Source organism: Halyomorpha halys, unplaced genomic scaffold, assembly GCF_000696795.3.
Source record: "Halyomorpha halys isolate HHAL.00 unplaced genomic scaffold, Hhal_1.1 Scaffold66.1, whole genome shotgun sequence".
In the NCBI taxonomy this organism is placed as follows: domain Eukaryota; kingdom Metazoa; phylum Arthropoda; class Insecta; order Hemiptera; family Pentatomidae; genus Halyomorpha; species Halyomorpha halys.
The window spans coordinates 428,611-435,507 of NW_027112997.1; the positions used below are offsets into that span (position 1 = coordinate 428,611).

The 6,897-nt window shown below is 32.5% G+C and overlaps 1 protein-coding gene across 3 annotated transcripts in view; it reads left to right on the plus strand.

Annotated features, from left to right (window-relative positions):
* Sox102F (transcription factor Sox102F) overlaps positions 1–6,897 on the plus strand; it is a 774,977-nt gene that overhangs the window by 222,549 nt on the left and 545,531 nt on the right. For 2 of the 3 annotated variants that reach the window (XM_067050634.1, XM_067050632.1), the window contains exon 3: positions 3,232–3,268. The exons of the other annotated variant lie outside the window; for it this stretch is intronic. The gene's annotated coding sequence lies outside the window, so the exon portion shown is untranslated. The remainder of the gene's footprint in view (positions 1–3,231; positions 3,269–6,897) is intronic. 3 annotated transcript variants of the gene reach the window in all.

Here is a 6,897-nt window from a genome sequence, read left to right on the forward strand (position 1 = left end):
AAGTAAATTTGCTGTAGGTGACATAGTGACATGATACAAACATGTGGAGAATCTACCCACTGATAGAACTCCAATAACATTTCTAGAGGAGAAAATCTCGTGGCCAACTTCTTTTCAGACGCCTACGAGGATTATTAGGTGACGAAGGAGAAGCCAGGTTAGAAACAAGTGGATTTGGGTGGTTGAGAAGTTTATTATGGAAGGAACGATATCTGGTTCTGGCCAAATCGGCAACATATGGAACATTGAGGTCCTGATGGATGACTTGATTTATGACAAAGTAAGGAGCATTAAGGATTTTGGACTGTAAGGATTGGATTCTGGAGGAATTTGATGGTTTAGTGGAGCCCCAAAGCTCAACTTATAAGCCTTATAATAGTCATGTAGATCAGTCTTTTGTAATGGATTGGCAATTTAGACCGTTTGTCTAGTAAATGTTGCAATAGACTTATTAATATTAAGTTAAATTTCATTTATTTTTAGTGTTGGCAGACATATGTACATTTTATGGTTCGTGAGATATATTGTTTCAAAAATCAAAAATTTTATCCCAACAAATAGATTTTATAATTTTTTCAACAGGGTACCATCCTATCCTAACATTATGGTGGGGGGGTCATGTTTTCATTTTTTTGGACCGCTATAGATATAAAAGTCGACCCCCCAGCCTGAATACGAACCGTCGCCTATGAACTGAAGAACTATGCCTCAACTCCCTGAGCTACAACTGGCTCTGGCCGTTTGCTTTCTTGATATGACCATAATTAAAGTTAGAGTTTATTTGCTTTAAGATATTTTTGAGTATCGAAGACGAAATTCAAAACAAGCACGACATTCAAAATTAATTTAATCCATCAGCAACAATCGAAAGTTCCGTCCTCTTCATCAAAATATATATAAATATGACTTTCTATAATTATCTAAACGTAAGTTTTTCTGTTGTATGGGTATTTTAGTGTCAAGATGTGTTAAATTGTTTTTAAGTTATATGTTTTGGGTTAGAATATTGATTTGAGGTCATAGTTTATTGATTTATATACTGTAACCAACAATAAATTATTTTTATTTTTTATTCTTAAAATAATCCCATTGTTCCTCTCATTTTCAATTCAAGGAATCCCCTGAAAGAAGCTAATATTCAAAAGAGACTGATTGACAAAGAACTGGACATTGGACTTCAAATGGATTCCAAACCTTTGTTGACCACAGCAGAAATTCTTCAAGTCATTACGCCTTCATTTCCCATTCATGCCCATTGAGTTTAATAAGAATATAGCTTACGTCGAGTCTGGAACCCATTGAAATCTCTCTCTTTTTTTTTCTTCTTGGGGCCACAAGAGGTCTTGTGAAAGGCAGACGGACAGACAACAAAAGAAAGCCAGAAACTACCCCTACAGGGTTCGCTCAAATCATTAGACCCAGTTAATCCCAAGGGGGATAATAGTCGGAGGGTCGTACTGTACACAGCGCCACTTCAAATGTTATAAGCTGCGGGGAAAAGAAGTGGACAGTTTGCTCAAACCATTACACTCTTAATCAGCGTATGAGCTTCAGTACTTCAGATTAATTATCAAATATTACAAAAAATTCCGTTTGAATTCATTAGTAGCACTTATTGTCATCGAACATTCGTTCAATTTGAAATAGTTGTGCTAATAATATAGTAGAGGATTTACCAAATAAATATATAATAAACTATAAATAATATGAGCGTGTAAATTTAGTGGAAGATCTTACCAACCACCTGTGCTTGAACGATCAAGAAAAAAGAAAAATAGTGAATGAGAAACCTAAATTAACTAAAATAACTTATACCAGCCAATATTTTTTTTTAATCATTTATTTATTGTTATTTACAACTGTATAACATATATACAACAAGTAAATTTGCTGTAGGTGACATAGTGACATGATACAAACATGTGGAGAATCTACCCATTGATAGAACTCCAATAACATTTCTAGAGGAGAAGATCCCGAGGGCATCTTCTTTTCAGACGCCTTTCTTAGGATTATTAGGTAATGAAGGAGAAGCCAGGTTAGAAACAAGTGGATTTGGGTGGTTAATTGTTCCATGGAAGGAATAGTATCTGGTTTTGGCAAAATCGGCAACATACGGGACATTGAGGTCATGATGGATGACTTGATTTGTGTCAAAGTAAGAAGTATTAAGGATTTTGGACTGTAAGGAGAGGATTCGAAGGGAATTTGTTGGTTTAGTGGAGCCCCAAAGCTCAACTCCGTATGTCCAGATAGGCCTTATAATAGTCATTTAGACCAGTCTTTTGTAATGGATTGGCAATTTAGACCGTTTGTCTAGTAAATGTTGTAATAGTCGAAATTGACGAGCAGTTTCCTGTCTTTTCAGTCTTGTATGAGGATTCCATGTCAGTCGTTTGTCGAGATGTAGTCCTAAGTAACAAATCTGTTCGACAGGAAAGGGTGGTGATGTGGGATTGGAGGGTTTGGGATACAATGTAAGAATCATTGTTCACTGACACTAGACATGTATCATCGGCATACGTGGTTGGGTTGGGATGTCAGCTGTGAAAACTGTATAAAGGATAGGACCAAGGATACTACCCTGAGGTACACCAGCAGACTGAGGAATAGGGATGAATAAGCGCCGTTGTAATTTACTTGAAATAATCTGTTGGAGAGATAAAATAATCAAAAGGCAGAAACAAATATTGTTTACTTGACCTTAAAATATGACCGCTCTCAAATTTAAATGGTTTATTAAATTGAAAAGGGGAGTTTATAAAATTAATTAATAAATAATTTACTACTGTTATTATTACTATTATTTAGGGATAGAAAAGAGAAGGAAACAAAACTAAGTCCGTATCCTGGATAAAATTCTTTTACCGGCTTTATCTTCAGTAATTGTTCAAAAAAGTTGTTATGCTCTCCCCTCCACCACCCCTCAAAAAAAAACAATTATACTAAAATAAACGCTCTCCGTGACTTACCTTAACTTGAATTGTTCAAAACTGATGAAATCGAGACTGTATTTGTATTTTTAAAAAATATATTAACTTAAAAAAAAACTTAGAATGGCTTTTTGATCAAGCAACGATTTTTCAATTAAAAATAAAAAAAAAATCTAATTTTCGTCACCTCAAATCATTTTTGGGACAGTTACTAATTTCTAGTATTTGTCATTTTTTATTTTATTCCATTCCAACTTCCATTAAAGTATGATTTTAACTTTTTTATTTTTTTTTTCAGTTGCGGAGGGAACCAGGACGTAGTGATATGAACCTGTGTAAGTAACAACTAGTCTTCTGTTAGCTGAATATTAATGGAGGGCCAGGGGGTGAGTCACAGTAGCTGATATAGAGAGGGGGTGATAAAGGGGGGTTGATAAAGGGGGGCTGATAATAGGTGAGCCCTTGCCACAATAGCCGTACTCTTATCGCGCCCTCTTTCGTAATCCGCCTGTAAGGGAAGGGTGCTTCCCCTACCGTAGGAACAGGTGGTGCCACACGCAACACCAAGGTTGTCCATCGTTTTTCATTGCAATTAAATTGTGGCATCAAGTTTATAAGGATAAGTCTTATTAATAACTAGCAAACCCTGTAATGTAATTAGAACGATTTGCTAAGCTTATGGAGAAGAAAGCCATGAAGTCATGAGGTATGGTATTTAGGTTTACAAAATGACAGTGGTAATTGTGAAAAAAAAACCTTCAAAATAAAATGTGTCTAATCATGTTAATGAGTGTGGTTGATTACACCTGAATACCTATTAACAAATTAACCGTAATTGGTTATCTTATCAAACAATATTTGTGAACCATAGATTTTATCTCACAGACGTTATTTCGGCTAGATGAGTTTTTACTATCTGTAGTTATTTTGTTTTAAACTATTCAACTAAAAATATTTCGGCCAATTCAATACCAACAACAGTTAGTTTATAAATTGTAGTTTTTCAAAAATAGGTTTGTTTACTGAAGAAATTCTTCATCCACTTCCAATTTAATACTAGAAAAATTCGTTTTTGTACATCATATTTTATGTAACCAGAAAAAATGTGGTATGTTTTTTTTATGTCTTAGAAGGGGAGGGGCCTTCTTAGAACAATAATCACTTCATCTGTTTTGTTTATACTTTAGTCTACATTCCGTTAACTCTTTGATGTTATTATTGCCACTTATTTATGTTGCTATCTCTTTTACCACCCCACCTATACCCAATTTAATTTTGATCTGGCCTCCTCACAACGTTAAGAATGATCATTTCTCTCACCAGTCCACTCTTAACGTGACATATTTTTTTCTCATTGGAGCATTTCGCACATCTGGACACCTCTTGCTTTTCTTATTTTAAATCGCAAGCTGAAGCAAGACGATTTTAGATTTTTAAGGAAATTTGGATTCTTCAACCCCTGATACAGCAGCTACAATTTACAATTTCAATTGCAAATTGTATAGAAAGTAATAGTAAAGATTTTTGACATCATTAAATCCAATTATATTAAAACAAAAATGGTACTAATGGTCTACCATGAGCTAAATGCTCACGGGATTCCTCTTAGGGGACAAAAAAGTAGAACATTCCTGCGGGGTTAATGATGAAAAAATTAAATTAATTTTTTTATAGTGAAAATATTAATTAACATAGGAATTCATGAGAATTACATAACATTTAAACAATTTAGAGGCCTTTGCAAAAAAAAAAAACAAAAAAAAACGGGAGTTTGCCAGCACTGTGTGCCGTTGGAACGTACCTAGAATTGTTTCTTTAAAAAATATATGATAATTCCTGGAGAGATTGACCTGTACCACATTGGGATCCAGCAATAAAACTAACAGAATTCTTTAAAAATAGTATCTGGGTTTCATACCTTAAATATATTGCTTTGTCATTGTGAGCAGTGAACGAAGAGTGGATGAGTGGCTGAGTGGCTCCCTGCATTACCCCCAGGCCTATAGCAGCTACGCAAGATGACGTAAGACGTAACCCAGATTTTTTTCGGCTTCTCCACAATATGCCAAGTCGTTAGCCAGTTAATTATTACCCTATTCCTGTAGCTTGGTGGATCTAATCATTAGCAGTTCCTCCATCACTGACTCCTTCGCGAATTAGCCAATTTGAGAGATAGCAACCATTTGGCAATGTTCCCTCCGAGACAATAATTCTCTGGGCTCGACAAGGAGGTTAAAGACACGGAAACTTCTAGGCCGGATCAAGGCGGATAACCGAGGCTTTCTCTCCGCCATTATCCGATCTTCTGATTTCAATATCAGTACCATTTTTCCTTTTTCGATTGATTCCAATTAAAAAAAAAAAATTGTCAACCTTTAATAATGGTTTAATAAGTGAAAAGAGCAAAAAAGTTATGCACAATTTCTCCAGTATTTCGTATTATTATTTTTGTAATATAAATGATAGTGTTTTATTTTTTAGAAGGACTATAAATGTTGGGGAAAATAATTTTTAACCTGACTCTTTATCCTGACAACAAAAATATATTTGATAAATTTTATTTCAGAGAATTGCCTTAAATCAGGCCAAAGGTCATTTTGTTGTTCTAAACTTTTCACAGCAGTAATCCTAACAAATTTCTGCTTTTTAATTATTATTTATTACATTTACAAATAAATACAAGAAAAGCAAAATTATTTTAAAATCTATTATTATATAAAGCGGTAAATACAACTTAAAATTTCATTAGATGAGCTTTTAAGTTGAATAATTCATCATTAGAAAATATTATTAAAGCACTTAAATAAATATATTTATTTAACTTGTTTTACGTTACAAAGCTCTCAGGTTTTTTTTTTTTTTTTTTTTTTTTGTTTTTTTTTTAATTTTTGTTTTTTTTTTTTTTTTTTTTTTTTGGTTTTTTTTTAAATTTTAGTCTTTATATTGTTATTTGCTTTTCTCTGCTTATTTCTTATCAGTCAATACCAGGGCATTTTCAAACGTTTTCATCGTCATGAAAATTATTAGAACTTATATTAATTTAGTTTAAGAAAAAAATGGATTTAGCCAAAATGTAAATGAAAAACTTCTCAAATTATATAATTTTTAAAAGTAATGTAAAATTTTCTAAAAAATATATCTTTTGTAAGATATTAATTTGTACATTTTAGATGAAAAAGCGCCAAGAAAAATTATCTGCGTATTAATAGCTGGGAATAAGTATTATTTTAAATAAGCCCTCGCAAATACTTTCATGTGTGGTATGTTTGAAAATTAAATAAATTTTTAGGTTGATTGAAGTAAAGTTGAAAATGACCAATCGAATAGACCGAAGTGTTGTAAAAAGGTGAAATACATTTAGATATTGAATAAAATTGTGATAATTTTATTCTAAAATTATTGATACTTAATAATAAAAATAATATATATTATTGATTATTATTACATGATACAATTCAACAAGTTTAAAGTATCAAAACCATCATATAAATTACAGAGGTCCCATAACTTTAGAATGAAACGAGTCTCTCACAAAGAATAATGATATTCAGCGTTTTATTTATTTTTCAACATATTAGTGAAAAAACATAAAATGGCACAAATGCAAGAGAGAGATAGTACGCCTCTGACTCCTACTAAGAAAAATCAAATATAGATAGTACATCTCACAACAGCTCTACTTATACAATCGGGTCATTGCCTTCCAAGCAAGCCTAGAGGTAAATTGTATGAGATTTTCAGAAACTTTCACTATTTGATGAAACGAGGTTGTAGCTCTCATTTGTGATAGAACTGGAATATTATAACATAATCACTGACTCAATTATCATGATCATTAACGGAATGTACTGGGACTTGTTTTTATATTGGCAATTAAAGAAAATATATATTCCGTAACTTTAGAAATTTAAAAAAAAAAAAAAATTAAAATTAAAAATATGTTTCTTTTGCTCATACTGGCACA